Source organism: Gallinula chloropus (assembly GCF_964237585.1).
Source record: "Gallinula chloropus genome assembly, chromosome: 4".
In the NCBI taxonomy this organism is placed as follows: domain Eukaryota; kingdom Metazoa; phylum Chordata; class Aves; order Gruiformes; family Rallidae; genus Gallinula; species Gallinula chloropus.
Window position 1 is genome coordinate 8,600,354 of NC_140088.1, and position 22,358 is coordinate 8,622,711.

The following is a 22,358-nucleotide window of genomic DNA, read 5'->3' on the forward strand; positions in this document are numbered from 1 at the left end:
TTTCTGTTCATTTCAGCACTCTGTATTACAGTGTTCTTCTGACTTCCTTTTCTCTCTGTGTGTTATTCATCTGGACAAGATCTCTTTTCACCAGGAATAACGGAAAGTATGGGATTTATTGCTATAATGAAGTTCTTTCAAATCTCTGTTTTCTCTCTCTAAAGGACAGGAGGATAGGCGTTCATCTCATCAGGCAGCTTATTAGGATTAGCACTGAATAAGACACCACAGAATGTCAAGCCTATCAGTTACTAAACATGCATCATACAAACTTTGTCTTTGCGAGAACCTCTGCTCTGCATTTGTCATCCACCTGAATAATTAACAAGTACATGCTGCCTGCCAGCAGCTTAGGGAATTAATTTTCCCAGATTAAATGCAGATCACGTCTGCAAAATACTCAGACCACACACATACTGCACTACCTTTCAAGCATTAAATGGCAAGGAAACAAGTTTTATTGTGGTTGCAACAGAGTCTGACTTAAAACTTATTTATTATAGGTAAGACTTCATTATCATTATGAAATGGTCAGAGGGGTTTTAATACCCAACTAATGCAACCAACCAGCATGGAACTCTCTTCAGTTAGAATGAGAAGATATTTAAATAAGTCTTCCTTTGAACACTCTAGAGTTGCTTCACCCTTTAATACTACTCTGCCCCCAAAAATCTGAGACAATCATAGCGAAATCCAATGTCTGTAAGCAACAAAGTTTCTTAAACTTGAAATACTGACTCTAGACTCCTTAAAAATAGATCCAGGAATAACTACAGCATGCACCAGCACGTATACTCATACTAAGGACAAAGAAACACACACAGTGCCTCATTACCTTATATTTGCTATGACACAAGATAACACTTGCCAGAAAAATCTGTTAAAGGTCTGTAAATACAACCCAGTCTTTAACAATGAAAAATGACCTATTATTGAAAAAGATAATGAAAAACATCCTTTTGCACTATGCTTAATGAAAATTGTAACTGCACGGTGATTTTATATGATTTATCTTACAGTAGAGAACTATATTCTCTCAGAAAGAACCTAAGCGGTCAGAGGATTGAGATTTACGGCTTCCAGGACACCCTTACTGAACTGCCATTGCTCAGCATAGTGATGGCTAAGCAGCAATACTACGTGTTTTGGAACCATGGTACTACCTGCCATGAGTTCAGTACCTTAATAAGGCTGACAATCCAAAAGAAGCTAATGGCCACAATGAAATCTGCAACCATTGCTCCGAAGCTTAAAGGACAGAAAACAACTCAAATGCACACACAAGTTTACAGCTGTAAATTTTTTAGGGTGTGCATCAGTATGAACAGAAAAGCCTAACCCCTAAAGGGGAGAGCTATAGCAAAGTATCTTCAGTAAGGTAGACACTGTGTTCCTCCTTTGACTCTTTTATCCTGGGATGCAGTATTTCTACAGAACAGTGAGTATTCAAGATCTCTTGGACTCATTAATCTGATCTTCAATTCACCTTTCTTACTAGTTTGGCTTCTGGAGTTCACACCAGACTGCCACCTTTGTGTCCTCTATTTGCATGTCGATACTACTACAGTGGCAGCTTTCTTTGGGTTAAGCTTACTGTAGTATTTTTGCTATCTTCTTAAAAACTGGGATGGGAGGGAATTTAACAGGAGAGAAATTAACTGCACAATTACATTCATAATCTATACAGCAGTAATAGATGACCACATAATGTATGTTATTCCAATAAATACTGAAGGCAGTGATTACAAATTGCTCTTCTATTTGCATTTAGTCTGACTGACCCATGTTTTGCTTCCATCTCATTGAAATGAACACGAGTAAAGAGTTTTGTATGAAAGGTCTAAATTCAGAAATAAATATTCCTTTAAAAAAAAAGTTAGATAATTTTTTTCAAAATATCAATCTTACCAGGCATGTTTCCACCAGTTTTAAGAGGGTTTATAATTTATTATAACAAACTAGTTACTATTTATCAAATAAAAGTTACATTTTGAACCTATGGCTCTAAAATCTTTCTACTCTCATAAAGTTACTGTCAACAAATAAAGTGATTACCATTCCTGTGACCTATATTAAAACCAGCCAGCTTAATGTGAATGAATTACCAGTTAATCATCAGAGTAAACAAAAATCTATTAAAAAAATGTATTGAAGTGCAGTACTTATTACATTGCTAAACATTAATGCAATCATCTACACAAAAATCATTATCTTTTTCGTTCTTTGCTCATTAATAATCACACCCTCAGAAATAAATATTTTGCATAAAATTAACATACTGTATTAATTTATATTTCTTCCCATTTTTAGAAAAGAAAAAGTAACTTTATTGGTCTCTAATATTATATCATATAATTTATCCAGGGAAAAGACTGAATGCAATGACAGGGTGGTTTGGGGTTTTTTTTGGTTTTTTTTTAATTCATGTTCTCAATGTTTAATATTTTGCTATCATTATTGAAATTTAAATTGAAAAGCCTTGGTATTGTCCACAGCACAGACCTAGTTCTAACCACAGTATGCCTATCACTAGCAGACTAAAATTGAGGCCCTGCCCTTGGCCCTAGGGCTTAATCTCTGCGTAATGCTAGAAATGTTGTTCCATGCATGGATTAGCAAATTAAAAGAAGTTACAAACCTCTACTGTGACTTGTCTAACTCCTGCAGTCACTAGATCATCATCCATAGTTACAGCACTGGGTTTAGGTGTTTTGAAAAGCTGTGGTAGGAAAAAGCAAATTAATAGAAAGATTTCTGCTAACTACAAATTGGAACTACCTGTGCTGAAAGACAAAGCCACAGCAGTAAATGTGCACAAGTGTTTAAATTAGAATCATTAGATAATATTAACAATTACCACAGAGTTCCTTTGTCAGATGTAACACTTTTTACCTCATTTAAAAACTAACCTAACAAACCCCCCTATGACTATCTATCAAGCCAGATCTGGTTAAATATGCCATTATTTAGATATTCCAGCTAATAAAAATTGCTATATAACATATAATATTTTTCCCCCATTAGTGTTGAAAACAGAATACTCAGTTCAAGCCTCCTGCATTTTTTTTAACATTATATTTTAACAGAACATTTAAATTGGTTAGCAACTTCTACTGCAAAACACACAGGCTTTCTGGATGTTTTTATTGAAACTTTTGCAATTATTGACCTCAAAATAGATGCAGGTATAATAAAAATTACTATTTGCCCATTATGGGCAAATGTTCTCCCAAAAAAGTAACATATACTCCATTTAGAACTTCTTTTTATTAACCGTTCTCAAGGAAAAAAATTAATCCTCCAGCAATTTTGTAAACAATGTTCACTGCAAAGAAGCACAGCAGTACTATCTTAACAAATAGAGAAGAGTCAAATAACTGAATATCCATAAATTGTCACTGAATATTTGAGGAAATGAGGGTATTCAGGCAGCCTAATGTTATGCATCTGATTTGTTTGTTACGGAGGATGCATACGGAATATGCTAAGTTATATAGGCTCTTGGGATATCAACTATAAGGCTGTTGTATTTGTATATTTAGAAACACAAAATTTAACATATTCAGCGGAAAGTTGCCCCAGCATCTTAATATTAGTTAAATCATTGTTTAAAAATTTATAAGAAATACGACATGTGCTTCAGTCTCTGTTCTAAGGTAATTCCAGTAGAGGACTAGTGTGTACTAGGACCTAGCGCAAGTCCAAGGGACACGAATGAAGCCGAAACCTCAGCATCCCCTTGCCATACTCACAGGGCAACAAAAATTTCCAGAAGTGAATTAGATTTTAGTTTAACTGGTGAAATACCCCAGTTACTCTGCTCCCAGGCCTTTTCCAGGGAAAATCTTGTCTCTGACCGATGATGTTACGCCCTGAGTGTGACTGGAGATTACCCGTAACATGATGGGAACATGCTCTCTCATGAGTGGTGTGCCCAAGAATTAGTTTTTGGTTGGGTGGGGTAGTAATGGGAAGCAGTAATCCCACAGGCTGGCTCTCCAGAAAACTCTTATGAAAAGTTTCCTGAGCAAAAAAGCCAAGAGTATCTGATGAGGCTGCATTTATCCAGTGAGGGGAGAGCTTCATTAGCTAATCAGGACCTCGTTCGAGATAGACGCACAAGCCACTACGCATAAAAGCTGCAAGAGAGCAATTCTCTGAGTTGGAAAACAGTATATGCTTTGTATTCCCCACAACAATTAGATTTTGAGCATCGATTTTGTACAGTGATTATAATTAAGAGTTTTTCACTGCCTCTGACAATAATACAGCATATATAACACTTTCCTTCTATAGTACCAGGGTCACTGAACACACCAGTGGCAAAATTAGGGCAGGAGAGTCAAGGGATTCAACCAGCTAGCTGGAGACTCAACTAGGAAAATTCAACCAGGACTATAGCTTCCCCAGATTTGGTGTTTTAACTAATGTAATAAGTTTTCTGAGTCTTTTGTTTGCTTTCCTAGACTGTCCACTTACAAATAAGGAGCATGCAGTGTTCCTCTAAAGTACCTTGTAAGCAGTGATAGTGGGAGCCAAACATAACTAAACAGTTCTGGAAGTGTATTTACAAGCCAGACCTGGCTGAATAAGCACCAGTGGTTTCTCCATTCTGTTACACAGTTATGCTTCTTGCCTGTCCTACACAAGCCACTTGAGGTTCAGAGAGCACTTCAGTGCCCAAACCCACTCCAGGCACTGGTCTACAAAGACCTCCAGCAAGGGTCCCAATCTGCAACAACTGTGATGATGATGATTCTGCAATATTGACATCTCTCTACTAGGAAGCTGACTAGGACCACCAACTCATTTCACACAGGCCATACAAGAGCCATCAGATGATAATGGGTTTTAGTTTCCACCCACCTGGGCTACATTCAAACTCGTGACCTAAGGTGAAGGTCTCCACATCCCATTATCAGACTCTCAAGCCATTTAGTATCCTCATGTAGTAAGCTTTTCCCCAGCAGCATAAAGTCAAGAGACAGTAAAAATCTGTCTTTATCTGAAATCTGTTCTCAAGTTCATGGTCAAAGCCTTTTGATGCAAGTGCACAGATTGGAATTTTCACATATTAATTTGGCTGAATATTTTTCAGTCAATACAAAGCCCTGAGCAAGGAGAAAATAGATAAAAAATTAAACCACAACATTTTACCATAAAATCAGAAATTGTTTACATAAACCAGAAGCTAAATATTGGTATTAGTAACTACTAACATCTCTGCATGCTAATAATAAAGAGAATAAACCATCGCCACGAATTTGAAAAAGCATTAATAGTAATTCAAATAACATCAGCAGCATTATCAAAAAACTAAAGCATATCTATTTTTAAGAAGACAGAGCTACATGTAAATTATATGTTTAGCATTTAATGCTATATTCACATACAGTGTATTTTCTGTTCACTAATGCTAGCCTTTTTAATACACAGTTTAAAATATTAGGAACTGTAAATTATCTTGTGTGTTAAATATGCCAAGTACTACAGAAGTGTTAATTAATGTATTATTAAAGCAGTTTTTAGGAGGAGTGAGAAGATATTTTAAGCAGTATGGGTTTCAACTAGAGTAAATGCACATATATTTGCAAAGAGTTTAACATTAAAAATTATCTTGCACTAAATAATATAAAAGGAGGGTTTTTGGGGGGTGGAATTTTATTTTTTTTAATAAATATACCAAATACTACACTAGGTTAAAAATACTTTCTCTGTCACATTCAGCCTTGAATTAATCAGATAAAGATGAAAGTGAAGAATTTTGCCAACAGTGTTTCTTACTAAACTCACTCAGTTATGCCTTTCAGCCTAGTATATTTTATATGAAGGATATCTTGTTAAAACAACTGTTGAAGGCAAGTCATGTCATATCAACCACACACCATACCCTATGGGAGCTCAAATATTCCAAAATCTATGTTAATATAATCCTGCCGCACAATTCAGCTAAGGAAATACAGCAGGCTTTCAGTGACATGTAAGACTTCATATAAGTACCACATTATCTATATGTCTTCCAGAAATGAGGTAAAGTCATAGTGAGGATTATACTGAATCAATTTAGGAAGGTAAATATTGTTAACAAGCACCATAAAATAGCCTAGTAGATGATTTTAATCTCTATTTATCAACTAACAAGTAGGCTGCACTTCTCAATGCAGCTTCCAACAATATATCTGCAAGACAGCAATATTCTCTGGCTCAAGAGACCAATGCAACTTCTCAACAAGGGGTTTGCGGCTTTCCAATGCAAGATTTACTGTGCATTATGCCATGTGCTTCCACCATCCTTTTTCAGAGTGATTTTTAAAAAAGCATTGCAGCTTCTTGCCTATCTAAATCTTCTGAGTGTGTTTTGTCCTAGTCGCAAGGGCTGAGTACAATCGTTAAGGTTGTCCAGAATCTCTTTTGGAGTACTTCGTGCAAAGAGAGAGAGTACTGGTTGTAGGGTTTTTGAACTTCAGAAACACCACACTACTTACACTTTATTTAGCTTTTGTTGAAAAAGAAAACATGACAGAGGACAACGGAGGATCCCACAGAGCTACTGGAATTTATGGGTTCTCTGTGCAACACCCAAAACAGGCTGAAAACTTCCCCATTACAAGGACTGGCAAGGTGGAGACAGAAATGATCACGAAGATGCTTAAGAATTTAGTAAGCCAGTCAATTATGAGTTCTTGGCAAGAAAATCTTACTTTGTTTATTATTTGGGCTAGACCCCAAACCACTTTTTTTTTTAATTAAAAAAAAAAACCAAAACCACCTAAACAACAAAAACTTGGCAGAGTTAATTCTCCTGTTTAACCAGGCCACTCAGGCTGACATTCAGCTTTTAGACTGTATTTTTCAAAATATTTTCTCTTTACTGACAGAAGCTGCTATAAAAAATTTGTCTCAGCATCCAGCTGGTGATTGACAGCAGGGCCAGAGAGACTGCGGTAGGCTTAAGCATGGGAACAGAGCATTAGCTGTGCAACAGTGGGAAAGTAATATGACATTTACAGGCAATAGTAAGAAATAAAAGCATGCTCAGGACACATTTCCAAGACAAAAGAATAGAAGAACATTAATGATGTAATAACAGGCATAACATTAAAATGAAAGTCCAGGAACACGAAATAGATTAAAACACCTGTAGATTCCAAACTGCTTTCCTAAAACGATTCAATGGAAAAGCAGCAAGCCCACCTTCTAAATCAGAAAACTCTCTACACCTTCCAGTGTACTGGAATATCTGAGATCCCAATTTTGAAGTCACATAAAGCTGTTTTGTCTCTCTCAGATTTCAATTCTTAAAATCAATAAAATATTCTGGGTTTAAGAATAATTATTTGACAATGGACTTTTACCAAAATCTTGATATAACTAACCAAGAAAACAGCCACAGGCAGTCAGCTTTAAACATATGTAAGCTTAGTGTTTAAACCTAAGTGGCAGTCTCGGGTCAGGTTTGAACAGTTTCTTTCCATTCAGAAGAACCTACATTTTTGTGGTGCGGGGAAGGAAGAGCAACACAAATACACTACACAATGAGGAAGCCTTTCTTCATCCAAAAGAACCCCAGAAAAATCCCACAGCAAAACTCCCCAAGACCCAGAGAAGTCACAAAACAGAGAGTTTCAAACGTGATCATGGAAGGGGCACTGCAGTGTTTTAACAAAGTCCTCTTCGGCGGCGTCCCGCTTCACTTAGCGACTGATAACACGATTACCTACTTATACGGATCAGCTAAATTTCCCTGTATGAATTTTCTAGATGGATATGCAACTCAAAGGCCTTGTTTTCTTTTCCAGAAATGTTACTACTAGAGTCAGCACATGTTCAGCTTAGTTGACTGATCCATAAAATCTAAACAGTAAACTGGCACACAACAGATCATCTCTGTGATGCATAATACTGTATCAGCCGTGGTGTTTCCACTCATCTTGCTGTTGTATTTGGGTTTCACTACATCTGTGAGCTTTTAAGCCTCCCCTAGCCAGAGAAAACTGTATCACTGGCTTTTGCAATTTCCCTGGCACAATGACTAGGCATGGGCTCTCCTGGTTGCCCCCTCCATGACAGCCTACTTTATTCCTGCAAGGCAATGCTTTTCCTTGTTCTCCAGCCACCAGGAGCAGAAGTGAGGAGGCTCTAGCCCTGATGGTTTCAAACTTTCCCCTCCCAGTCCATGTAAAAGTTGAAATAAGAGATACACAGATTTTTCCATGGGTTCCAAAACCAACTACCAACTACTCTCCAGCTTCCCCTCTCACTCAACCAGGAATGATCTAACTTTCCTGTTGTATGTGTTTGCGCATTCCTGAATATATATATGTATATGAACACCAGTGTGACAATCAAACTCATCTGTCTGCAGATGTAATTAGCAACTTAGGGCAAGCTACAGTCATATGGTGATCACCCGCATATAAGCCACATACCCATAGGGTAATCATCCTAAATAACTAGGTATTTACACCAAATTTCTAAGTTACAAACACCAAACTTCCTTCTATCAAAACAAATGCACAGATACATATGCTATAGGTATGTTATACACACTTACTTTAAACTGTATTATGACATATAGCTAAGAGAGAGTTTGCAGTAGACTTAAACACTACTGTTCCAATTTTATGCACCCAGGAGTTAGTGACAACAAGGCAAATGAGAGACCAGTCTTACGGCAACAGAAATAGTTCAAGGCAATAGCAGTTACTACCTAATAAAGACCCACGCATCTCAAGGAAGGTAGATCTTACACAGAATTTATATTAAATCCATCCAATCTTCCTCTGACAATTGGGAAAAACAATTTCTGGAAAGAGCCACCTGATTACTCTGGTAGGAAGTGAAAGCCAGAAGTAAGAACAGTGCTTCAGAAGAAAATAGAATTTTTGTCAAACCACTTTTTGTCTTCAAGAAATACTAGAGAACCAGAAGGCAGTTAATTGAGTTTTAAGGCCATAGAAGACTTTAAATAATGGGGGGAAAAGGGGTGTGTATGTGTGTAATATTATTCAATGATTCCATTTATCTTCTTCTTTCTCTTATGAGTGCTCAAAGAAGGCAGGGACATGGCCAAGGGGATTAAAGAAAAAGACTCAAGAGAAAATGCTCTCATGAACCATGCACTTATAAAAACTGTTATCCCATAGTAGAACTTTTTTTGAAAAAATTCTCCTGTACATATACAAATCAAGGTTCTTTCTCATCAGACGAAAACAAAAATTAAAAAAAGCAAACATGATTGCTATAGTCTAAATCTGCTTTCAAATACATCACTGAAAAAAGCCAAATGCCAAAAAAAAAAAAAATCTGTGAGCAATAGTATGATAGTTCATTATATCACAACATTTTTTATTCACCAGAGTGGTAAATTACTGCTTTAACCTAAATTTTCATATGTTTGACTAAATTGTTTACTACCATGTAATAAACCTACTAACACCAGTATTTATGTTTAAACTAGTTGGTTTTGGGTTTTTTGAGTTCATTGCCTCTGAGACCGTAATCAAATTACACAGTACAGTTCCCCAGTTCCCTCCCTGCCTTCATTATATTTACCTGGTTTTCCCTGGCAAACGCTGTTTGCAGTGCCATCTGGAATGCATACTGTGGTCTCCCAAACACAAGCCTCAAGCCAAGGAAGCACTGGGCACATTAAAACCAGTATCAGGCACTGATCTACCTACCCAAGTGCTCCACAGAGTACTGTAATGAACAATATACCCACCTTCTGAAGGCTGGAGGTTAAGGAACAATGAGCACAAGGAGTGACAGAGGAAGCTATGGGGGTAGCAGTGGATAAACAGGAATATAGGTAAGTGCTGGGGAGAATATCAGTATCAAAACATAAGCACAAATGGGGGGAAAAACCCAATAATTTCCTGTTTCTAGTTACTACTGCATTTCGTCTAAAATAGAAAAAATTTCTGTTCTTGATGTCATCTTTCTACATCCAGATGCAACATCCAGATCAACTCAAGCTGTGCCTCTCATTCGAATGCAGATGTAAAATTTTGCTTAGACAGCAATAAAGGGCTGATATTTACACACATTGGATTTGGTCATCCAAGCTGAATTTAGTTATCTGTCAAAGTTATCTATAAGAATCAAAGCAACCCAGTCTGCAATGCCACAAATATGGCATCATGGGTACAAATAGGAGGGATATGATGACCATCAGTAAGCACTCATGTGCTTTGAGATTTAGTGTCAGGTAAGCACATGGAAAAAGTTGAAGTAATATACAAATGTTAGTCTAGAAGAAGCTACATACTAAAATTAATTTTAATATATTTCACCGAATCACCTCTTATCCAATATGCATCTGTAAACAGATAAGCCTTACAACATGCCTTTAGAGTAAACACACAGTACAGGAGCTCCTTGAGTACAGGAGTCCTTGTAAATCACTGCTTTCCCTCTGAAGAACCTGATATGGAATAGTATTTGCTGCTACACTCCAGCTTATTGCGAACGTCCTAACAGCACATGGATAAAGAGTGTTCACAAGCAGCTGTGAGACCATGAGCATCCCAACTGTGGTGTTCTCCAGTAGCAACTAAAAGAAAACAAGAAACCTCTTGCTTGCAACTATGAGCATATTGCTGCCATGCCACTAAGCCCCTGTACTTAGATGCCTGCAAAACATGTATGATCAGTGCTAACTATCCTTGAAAAAGCACCTAGGTGAGGAGGCTCTGCAAGCCTGGACGCTCAGAGGACTTAATCCCCCTTAAACTGCTGCCATAGAAAAGGGCACTTATCCTAATAAAAGTTACTCCTTTGAAGGGTCAAGCCAATTCACGTATAAAAATGACCTGAACATCTGTGAAAAATTATGTTTCTTCTTGTGAATTCTTAGAAGATTCTAAGACCCAAGTCTCTCTCAAAGTAAGGAAAATTTATTCCTGGTTTTCAACCTAAAATAGATAGTGTAAACTGGGGGAAGGATGAACAGTTCATTGCTTGGACTATTTTCACCCTTGTGAAGCAGGCATTGCTGGAGAAATGCATCAGAGTATCTAAGGAAGAGAAATTTTAGAAACTGGAGCACACAGTAGTCAGAAAAGTTTATATAATTTTTAATGTTCTGAGATGTATTTCATTCCATTTAGCAACAACGCCAAGAATTAAATTTCAGTTCAACCTCCAAGAGACAAGCTAGGTCAGGAACAGTTGATTTGCTCTTCTTTTGACATCTCATAAAAGATATGTTTATAACTTGCAAGTGCACTTAGGGAGGAGGTGAGGTAAAAGTCAGTCAACATCAACAATGGAAAAACCCTGTCTAAGGAAGGTGCCTTAACCCCTTTAGTAAACTTAACAGGTTTTGCCTGTTACACAGTACCATGCTCCCACAAGATGAATCTACCAGCTGTGAACTTCACAGACATTCCATAGTGCTCTTTTATGGATGATTATCTGATTCTATGCCTTTTCTAGCAATTTGAATGCTACAGTTACCATTGATGCTGATGCATAGTCTGGGTACGTGCCTGATGCTCCCTGGAGTAATGTGAATCAGAACTGCCTCTTTCTGTCACTGTGAGTCTAGTATGTAACATAACCATCACCAGTAATCAAGCAGCAATTCTAAAAGTATGCTGCTACCCCTGGAAGCAAGAAAGCCTCCTGCTATGACAACCATAAAATGCTCTCTTAGGCAGAAGATGTAGGTGTCGCCCGAAGCGCACAACAAGGCACTGTTGCTGACTAAGTTATGATCTCCAGGCCTTTCACTTCAATTTTGGTTGAGAGATTTCTGGTGAGGGTGGGAAAGTTCAGAATACTTTTGGAAAGGTTTCATTTACATCATTTGATTTTACGGCAAAGGAGCTTAATGGTGTGGGATTTAGCATGGATAGCATTGTCACAATTAATCAGGCAAATCACACCATCAGTAGGATTCTACAAAGACCAAAAGCAACGTGAAGCAGCTCAGAAGATTAGGTTTCTCACCCTTAATTCAAGAATATTTCACAGGACAAAAATTAATCATATTATGAAAAACACGATTGATTCTTAAATGCAGTACAGCTCTTGAGTCTCTTTATCCAGAGTGATGGAAAACTAACGTCCCTTCAAATTCCACAATAGGAGTCTTATTTTGTTGTGCGAAGTGAATGAGTGAGAGAGTGAATGACTAAAATCAGGGGTCTGCATTAGGAGCATTTTGCCAATGGAGCAATCTCGGTACACCACCATGGCAAAGCCCCAAGCATGTAAACAGCTATATCAGCAAAGGTCTGCTTTGGACTCATATAGGAAAATCACCAGTTATTAGCAAAACAAGCAATATCAGAAAGAGAACAGTTTTGAAAGTAAAATAGTATCTGCCTTAGAGGTTTCTGCTGATGCAGCTTTGCCCAAGTAGGATACTACAACCCTTAAATACCTCCAATTGACCAAGCTATAGCAAACTACACTAGAGACTTGGCTTGTGTTCTGGTATTAATCTTAGCTCAGTATTTCACTCAAAATATTTTCATCATTTTCTATCCCTAGTGAATAACAAAAAATGTTCAATTCAACTTGCCAAGTTAGCAAAATATGAATGTCCTTTTTAGTGTAATATCCAGCTCAAAATGCAGAGCATGGCAGCATTCTTGAGGCAGAGCAACAGTAAATGCAATACCGAAGTGCAGTTACAATCAATACACTGATCAGTATTGGTCACTGATTATACAGGCAATGTTCTGCTTACTCTGCAGTCTAGCAGAGGGAACATCTGCGACCCTGGGGTGCTACCAGACAGCCCCAGTACTAACAGGCTGCCAAACTCCTCACTCTGCAGTGTGACCAGTGTCACAAACCATTACAGAGCTTGAAAATCTTTGAGCTGCCTCCCTTTGCCTGGACTGTGAATACACACATCACAGAATCACCAGTAGATTTTCCACCGGGGAACTGTCCCTCTCCCCAAGCCATGTGAAGCAGGATGTATGTACAGTAGCTTACATGAGAGTATATGCAGAGGCAGGGAACAGTGCTAGTGTTCCCTCTCCTGACACTAGATCATCTCCAATCTTAGAGGTAGCAAAGGCAATACTAATAGGTAGCAAAGTCCGCTGCAGTCACAAGGTTTACCAAGCTCCTGCCCATGGCCTGTAAATGCATCACTGGAATTTAGCAAGGGGATGGAAAACTACACAGGTCACTGCTAGGCAAGGAGACAATTGATCAATTCGTAGAAACTCAGCAGCCCAAGAACTCTACAAAGATGCATAGGGGCCCTGGCTGCGAGTCAGCTGCGGAGGAAGCAAACTGCAGTGTCACAGCCAGCAACGGACAGCTACATGAAATTAATTCATTCAACTGCTGCTCTGTTCCCCACAGTCCATTTAACTGACTTTTGTGCGGAGGTAGGGGAATTTCACCTTTTATATAGATGCAGCTGGAAAGGCTTTACACACAAGTTATTCCCAGTCCACAACACATACTCCCGAGTAGTGCAGCCTGATTAAATGGTACATGATGCAGCATCTTAAACTACTCTGCGTCACAGTCTGCAGTCGCAAAGATGGCACAGACCCAGCATCACTTATGAAACTATATGACAAAGTTCAATGCACCTATAACAGGCAACAGTACCTACTTACATGAGTCTCCTGTTGCTAAATAAGCAGAAAACTTCCAGGTGTGACAGACTGTCTTTCCTTCTTGATCAGAATTTGTTCAGTATTTATGAGAACTGTACTCCCTACTTACCAGAAACTAATGGCAATTCCTAATTAGACAATCTTTGGTTTGCATTAGGTTGTTTTTTTAATGTGATGGGCTGTTTGGAGTTTTGGTTTTTTAAAAAAAATCAACACAGGACTGCTTTATACCTAAAAGCTATGTAAGTGAAAAATTGTCACCATCCTATTCCACTTGGATATGCTTTATGCTTCCATTGTCTTTTTCCCTGAAATTATTGTACTTTTCAAAATTGTGCCTGTGGTTATGTGCCACATATAGATGTTTATGTATATGAACACAGACCTGTAAGATTAAGTGTTGTACAAAAAAAATTCAAAAAGGCATAATAGAGGTCTTGTTTTCTGTACACCAGTTTGAGGTGATACAAACTTCGCTATGTCTTTGCATGTTTTAAATGGAACCATTTTTGTCTTAAAGGGAAAGTAAATCAGCATAAAAAGTTTAAATTAAATGCATTTTAGCAGAATCTGTAGTCATGATAGCAATAAGTTGTTTTGCCATAGATAAGTAAGAATTTTAGCGATATTGCTGCATCTGGCCACAAAATATGAGTTATGTCACTTCTGTATCATGAAGCCCTATGGCTAGGTGGGAGAATTAATAGATTCCTAAACAAATTCAGCAAGGTACAGTGCTGTGCATGTCCGCTAAAAAGCCAACTTAAGCGGGGTTGGGAATAATTTTCAGAGCACAATTTTGAGGTTTGCTCAAAAGAAATCCTTTTGAGAGTTGGAAGGTTGCAAGTAAAACAAAGCATTACTTGAATGCTTAATTCCTGTTAAAGTCTGAACTTATTTTTCATTATGCTCAATGACTTCATTATTTGATCTTCCTGTCATCTGAAATGCAGGTTTTGTTCTAAATAAAAGCAGCATTTGGAAATTAATTAATTTAGGGAGAAAAACTAGTATTAAAGATTTCAGGGTTTCCAAAAATCACCTCTTTGCTGTTCTTTTTGTATAAACACGTTCACTAAATTTCTAGACATTTTCAAATAATCTAACTTTGTTTCCAGAAACAGCCTTTAAAAAAAAAAAAAGGGAATTCACTAGTAGCAATCACTACAGACACAGAAATTTTCAAGGGAGAACCATCCTCTGTATTTCAACAGCATTGCTATACAAAACAAGCCTCACATTAAAGAAAAGCTGCAGCCATCTCGTACTGCTGCACGTAAAGAGAGCGTGCTCATGACTCACTGCCCCTGTTTGGTTGCAACTCATCAGTGCCGGCAGCCCTAATCTGCTCCCAGCCATTATGGCCAGCAGCTCTGAAATATGGATTAGATCTACCCTAAGTACTCCGTGCAAGGAAAGAACTCCTTGAGCTCTGTATTCCCTATGGAGTACCTGTGCAGGAGAATAAATCAGTGATGTGAAAGAAAACATAAAATCCTTCCCAGTAAAATTTGCAGATGACACAAAAGATAATAAAATGGTAAATACCAGGGAGTTGTCAGTTCCACAGATTGCATGGCAGCCTGGGCTCACCTGAATAAGATGTGTTTTAACACAGCTGAGCACAGAGCTGTCTATCTAGTAACTAAGAGCACAGATTCCACACAAAGACAATATAATAACCTAGGAAGAGGCATATGGATGATGGTGGATAACCAAATTAATATTAGCCTACAGTGTAATACTCTGGCTAGAGCAGTGAAAGAGATCCTTTGATGTACAAGGAAGTAAACATGGAGTAGCAACAGGAAAGGATTATATAAATCACTACCAATGTTGAGAATCTCTCTGCTTCTAGCAGCATGTAACAACATGGTTCCAGTTTATATCCAATCCCTGAGTACTAACACAGGAACAGCTAGTGGACTAGATGAGTATTTAAACTAGGAGATTTCTTCAAACAAGAAGCATTCCAATTCTGGAAAACTTGCCTTGCTAAGAATGAGAAGCCTCAGTCAAAAAGAAGAATAAACAATCTCTGGGTTACTGTCTACAAATATCTAAATGGGGGAAGAACTGAAGAGCAATCTTGAACGTCGGAGAACTTTTCAGCGTCTTAATGCTGGATTTGGTATGTTTCTGCTACGTAAAAGCTGGAAAACTCCAAAGAATAACGTAATGTTACTCTAATTAGCAGCAAGTACAGTTCCCTCTAAAGAATGACAGGATTTTCTTTTTTTATAAACAGCATTTTCTTTCTAAAAAGAAGCACAAGTTTCATGACTTACTAACTTACACTGTTCTTCTAAATAAAAAGTGACAAAGCACTGTAACTCTGCCTTTCAAAAGATACACCCAAAATGCTCAAGGATACCTTTGTTACCACAATCCGTGGCACCTAAATAAGCTTTAGGGCAGGTGTTTGGCTAACTCCTTATATCTAGGGGGAGAATTATTTCCTCGTCCCCCTCCCTCCCTTTCTCTAAATCATCAGATGATCCTATAAACTGTTAGTAAGCCAAATTAACTTGTTATCTTGCTCATTGCTTCCCCAACTAATATTTCGGATATACTGCGTATTAATGCTTCTGTATTTGTGCAAAGCAGCGAGTTACTGAAAGAGCATGGGAAAAGTGAAACCTTGCTGAATACACAGAGTAGCTCAGTCACAGATAATTTGAATTGATTTCTCCATTTCTGCAACCAGTAACATGACTCAGGGAGGCAAAAAAACCCCAACATACCACATGCAAAACACAATCACTCCCAACAAAGCAAAATACCCACAAAGTTAACAACACACAAGAAGAACATCCTTCATATCTGAAATGAAGATTAAATTAAGAAAATAAGTCTATATAATATATACGCCTCCCTAGGTTTTACAAGGGAATAAGGAGATTGTTAATAATATCCTATTGAAAGGGTGGGGCTACAGTACCTGAAGACCCTGCCAGTTTAACACAGATTGTGTGCAAGACAGCGAAAGGTAATTGCCTAATTGGTCAATTGACCAATACCAAATTCACATCAGGATTTAACTCAGAATAGATACTACAATTTGATACAGCAAAGCTTAAGTGAATCCTCAAGATTTGTATTGAGCTAGAAACTGAATGGGACTTGTAAACCTAAACATGGCCCTTTATTATTCAGTAGAAAAAAATTTTGAGTTTACATGTATATATCTTGCTCTCCATTCAGTCTACATTCCATTAATCTCAAAGTAAAATTTTAAAGCCGGTGGAACATCTAACTGTGTCATAATAGAAATATAAGTATGACAAAATTTCTGTTATTGAAAAATTACATTTTTTTGAGTGCTGTTCTCCCAAACGCTCCAATCAGCCAAGGATTAGATGTTCAACTTCATGCTAGCCAGTGATCATTAATCATTTTAAAGTGGCACAGCTCATCTCATTTCTCACCCAGAGAAAGCCCACTCTCATGTCTTACATGTAAAGGAGATGTCTGCTCACTTTCAGATGTGTTTTAAACTTGGTTAAAGACTTTTTTCTTCCTGCAACACACATCTAGAACAGCTCAGTACAGAGAACCTGCAGAGATGCTCGAAGCTGCACAAAGGTGAGAGCAGGAATTGGCAGCTGTAACAATGATGAAGTTTCACCAGGCTGCTGCACACTGAGGCGATAAGAATTGGGTGGTTTATATTAAAAGGCCTGTTGCATCAATTAACAGAGCCTTCTCTGCCATTTGCTGTTACAGAATGAATTAGGCTATTATAGCTTCCAATATTTTCTAAGTAGTCATCAAATTTATGAAGAGGAGATGCATAGAATCCTCTTCAAGTACATCTATTAAATTCACATTGACAGGAGGAAAAAAATAAAAATCAAGATGTGAAGTGAGGAAACACTGCCCCAAAGAAAGATCCACCGTGCAAGAAGATGAGGGCCCCCCTTTCCTGTTTTTTAGAGTGGATCAGACTAAATAGCAGCTTCTTCAGTATGGTCTCACTTAGGTTAACCCCTAACCACAGGAAACTGAAATCAGTGTTGGGAAAAAAAGCTCACATACCCCACAGCATTAGCTTTAAACAACGGCCCTCTTGTTACATGTTTTTTTCTGCAGCTAAAATAAGTTTCACACCACAGTATCTTTTCCTCAGCTATGTGAGATCAGATGAGACAGGATATACAAATGATAAGTCAGGAAAGTGTTACACCCTTCTAAGACAATTTGTGTGCAACACCACCACCAAGAAACAAAAAGATGGAAAAAGAAAAGATGTCTCAGCTATAATCAACTTCTCTGTGCTGCTTAAATGACTGTACTGACCTGAACCAGCAGCACAGCTGCAGAGGAGTCAGGAAGGGCTTTAATCCACTGTCACAACCTTCTGAATATCTAAGTGGAACCACTAGCTCTTCCTATGCAAGTCTTTTACTACTTTGCCCACATTAAGGTGGCGATGAGAACCACAGACTACTTCAGTAGTACAGAGAAATCCTTCATCTTCCCACGTCCTCTCTCTGGTTGAATTCCCTCACTAGAAACCCTAGGAGAGCTATGTGGCCCATTAAAAGGTTTAAATTCTCATTTGGGTTGTCAAGCAGGGCCATGAGATATCTTGGGCATACAAAGCAATTCTGGTCTTGTTTTACCTGTTTGATAAAGAAACGGATCTTAAGTTAAATCCTGGAGGCTGACAAGAATAGTTTTGCCTTCTGCCTTTTTTTTTTTTTTAAGTTATACAAATACTTATGGTTTTGAGTCAACATGCAGTCTTGATACTTGGCTTTCTAACAAGATGCTTACAAAGGGTTAAAGGGTGCTTGCTAATAAAATGCTTGCAAAGGGTTAAAGGGTGCTGAATAAACGTGACTTCTTTATAACTCTTTGTGAGTTGTGAAGTCAGTTTCCGCACATCAGTCTGAGGGGAGCTTGGTTTTGTCTGTTAAGATTGGATGTTTTCATTACTTACAAGCTCACAATAATAATGTGTATATGACCAAGCTACACCTTCCAGGACAAGCTGCTTCACTACTTCAGCTGAAATCAATGAGCTTTCTGTTCTGTGCCCATTTCACTAACTTGCAGATTACTGGAGGAAAAAGAGCTAATAAGACCATAGCTGTATTTCTGGGATTTACATAAGCAAGTTTTCCTTATATATTTATTCCACGCTCTTGTTTTCAGATGAAATACCTTACTGTAGAGCTCCTCCCTGCTCTCTATACTCCTGAAGAAAGACATGACCTTTAAGTCTGCTTAATATGGAGAGGAAGAAATAGGGAAGAGACAATTCTTCCACTCTTGCTTTGGAAACAGCATGTAACAGCCACCAAACTGAAAATTTCCCCTCACAACCCAGGTAAGACTCTGAAGGGACACTTTATGAATGGAATAACTTCCACGCTGAGAACAAGAAAAACCCCCGAGATATCCTCTGCTTGTACACAACACAGGCTCCCTGCAGACAAGCAAAAACCACCTTATTCTTGACACACCATTACTCCTTGTAATTTAGCAACAAATAAAACCAGGGCATGGGCAGGGAGCTGTGCTCCTCTTGGGCTATCTCTGGAGATCTTCAACCCAGGCTTTGTTCACTGTTTGACACTCCATAAAACTGAACAAGAGTGCAAACCATAGGTGTCTAAGCAAGCAGAAGAAAGGATTTTCAACCTGGGCAAGAGGGAAAAACCTTGGCAGTTTGGTTACAGTGAAGTAGATAGAACTGAATGAGAAATATTTCTTTTTGTTGTCAATTTTGCCTGACATCACAAAAAGATCCTGGTTATAACTGCGGGGACTAGAAATGAAAAGAGGAAATATTCAGGAGTTGATGGACAGCCATATTCCAGGCCAGTAACTGACAGGCCTCTGATTTTCACCTCCATAGCTCAAGACATGTCATCTATATCAAAAACCACAATGGTAAAATCTTTTAAGAATGCTTGGTGTGTTAGTCTTTACTACCAGAGAAGGCAGAAACAACTTGCAGTTATTTTCAAGCTTAATTTAGAGCTTTTTTTAAAAGCATATTTACATGCTCAGCTGCCTAAAACAATATAAGAACCGTGGCAACCAAAGTGGTAGACAATGGGGAGAGGGAAAAAAAAAATCTGCTTTTTTAGCCAACAGCTTTGAAACTCTGTTCTACTCTGTTTCAATCAGGCTATCTAATGCCAGCTCTGAGATTCAATCGTAAGATGATCATAAATAGCCTAGAGGAATTTGTATTAAAATATTTATTATTTTATGTATATATTACCTAATGTAATCATTAATCCAGTTTCTCGAGAACTGACATTGCCAAATAGTTTTCATAGTATTTTTTATATACTAATATGATGTATTTACTAATCTACACCTTTAAGAACTCTTGCAAACTGGTATTTCTAGTATGCAATAGCACTAAGATTTAACTAAAACTGTTCTATCTCAAAACGATTTCTTAAGTATATTTTTAGAGTAGAAGGTCATAGTAACATCCTTTCAAATTTTTGCAGAAAGGATAAGAATATCTCTATTCCAACTGCTAAGTAGCTTTACTCAAAATACCTTTAGTAGGTACACGGTTAAGCATGAATCCAGACTAGGCTCTGTGCATATATTACTTTTAATTTTAAAATAGGCTGGAGGAAAACAAACCCCATAAACAGTCAAGCTCCCAGATCCACAATTTTGTGTCCTGTCCTACTCTGTGTGGCCAGTCAGTGTTCTTTTCACGCTCATTCTCCCTTCCCCAATCAAATCAGGGGAGAGACTGAGCCTGCACAGGAGATGCACGTGGACATCTGGTAATAAAGCTTATACTTTAGTGCTATAAGACAGGTAAATGTTTAAAATGTGTCATGAAAACAGCTTGATATTTTAAAATTTTTTTATATATCATTGGAAGTAAAATTACTATGGGAAAAAGTTCCAAAAACATCCACTGGGAAGAAGACAAAGAATGCCTCAGAACTTAAGCAGAGCAGAGTAAGCACCAAGAGAAAATTTCACTAATCAAAAAGCACTCTCTCTCTCCTGTGCAAAGACCTAGCCATTAGTTTTCCAAAATAATCTATGGGGGTTTTTTTAGGTTTTTTTAACAAGTGAGGCGAGCTGGGAGATAACACTTTAAAATTCACATTTCAGGTATGACAAAACAGATGTCAAAACCAACACTGTTTCATCACCAGTTTGATTTTTGGATTTTGCCTTTTGCTGAAAAGCTATTTAGCCAATGCCTATTTGCAACTGTACACCTGCTTATACACGAACATCAACTATTACCATTTTGTGGTCAGTAGAGCTTACTGCTTTGAACAACACTGACTATAAACTCTATGTAATGACAAAAATTAAGATAATGAACCATGCTGCAACATTCCAACTGAAGCCATCACTGTTTTTAACAGTCATGACAAACTGTATCAAGTTTTCTTATTTCTGCAGTTTCAAAATCTTGAAGTTGTTCTAAAAATATAATTAACACACATCACATCTGCTTCATATATTTAAATAAATGAACACATTTGTACCCTTACTGAACTGAAGTTACAAGAAACAGACCGCTGAAGTTCACTTCTGTGGTCACATTTAAAACCATTCTGGGTCAAGACTGCTTTTGTTACTCTGGACGATTATTTGGAGAGACAGAAGAGAAAGCCATCAAAACTTCAAAAAGTTCAAGAAATATTTACAAGTCAATGTAAAATCATGAATAAATCATCTCACATCTCACAGCAAAAGCAGATATTCACAGAGAAACCAAGCAAGAGGTCAGATCTTCATTTTGGCTCACCAAGTTATGCTGTTGCTGTAATTACACTGATAAATCTAGATTTCTTTTTTCCCCCCTCTCACTTCAGTAAACCAAAATGACAGCTCTTACCAATGTGGTTGTACCTATTACTAAAAGAAAAGATTCAAGAAGAGATTCAGGAAACAAGCAGCAGGTTATGGAATAAAAAGAAGGGAAAATAGAACACAACCTAAAAAATTATCATGATTATGACTCTCTCGCCAAAGTAACATTTTGTTGCAATGCAGTTCAACTGACTTTTAGAAGTTAAAGGGGGTTTTGGAAAATGAATTCTGTTACACACAGGATGATAACACTGAGATACAAAACAAGAATATTGATGGAGTGAAAAAAGTACACACTAAGTGACAGAAAGGAGTTTCAAAATCCAACAATATTACAGGAAACTCATAGTGCATTTGCAATGTATTAATACAAAACCATCTACAATATACACCTGTCAAACATGTACCTTTTCCATTCTATGTAAAACCAGATTATTAAATCCTTACTACAGTAAAATACACTGATTGCAAAAGTAACCGAAGTCAAGCATGTTGCAGCATTTGCTTGCCCACAGCAGGAGCACTTTTGTCAGGAGCACCTGTAAGGATCTTGAATTCTGCACAAAAGCGGGCTCTGTTCAGGCAACGGACAAAGGCAAATGACTGCAAAGCAAGAGGACTCAACTTCAATTTAACTGTCCTGTAAGGTACATACTAATTAGCTGCAAAGCTATGAAATCCTAGCTAGCATGTTAAGTCTGCTACATGACAGTATAATTTGACTTCTTAAAGGATTATGCAAATTACAACTCATCATTCCATTACACGAGTGAAAAAAGTGACAGCTAATTTATACATAACACACCTTTCAAATCCCTAAGATGTGAAGCACCTGTGCAATACATTTTGCCTAGATTTTCTAGGATACATTCTTGTTTATTGCACTGTACAGAAACATCTCTAAGAGATTTAGTAAAGTCATCGGGTTTGGTTTTTTTTATT

The 22,358-nt window shown here is 37.7% G+C and overlaps 1 protein-coding gene across 6 annotated transcripts in view; it reads right to left on the minus strand.

Moving 5' to 3' along the window:
- NPAS3 (neuronal PAS domain protein 3) overlaps window positions 1-22,358 on the minus strand; it is a gene marked incomplete at both ends in the record, with an annotated part of 611,353 nt that overhangs the window by 508,759 nt on the left and 80,236 nt on the right. The window lies entirely within an intron of this gene.